Genomic DNA, 236 nt, shown 5'->3' on the forward strand with positions numbered 1-236 from the left:
GCCTACACTGCTTATATAAATATCTTGCGGCGCATTGACCATCTACACGCCGGTTGAGTTGACACAAAGCTGCGGCAAAAGCGATATGATTGAAAACAATAGTTTTAGCGTTTGAAACATGGGCCACCACACTAAATAATAAATAAGAGGTCTTATCATTTGTTTCATTTGAATTAATTGCTAATTTGTAAAGAAGTTTGATCAAGCTCAATCTAGAGTTTCATGAGTGCGTGTGT

This window comes from Plasmopara halstedii (assembly GCF_900000015.1).
Source record: "Plasmopara halstedii genome assembly, contig: Scaffold_816, whole genome shotgun sequence".
NCBI classification, from domain to species: domain Eukaryota; phylum Oomycota; class Peronosporomycetes; order Peronosporales; family Peronosporaceae; genus Plasmopara; species Plasmopara halstedii.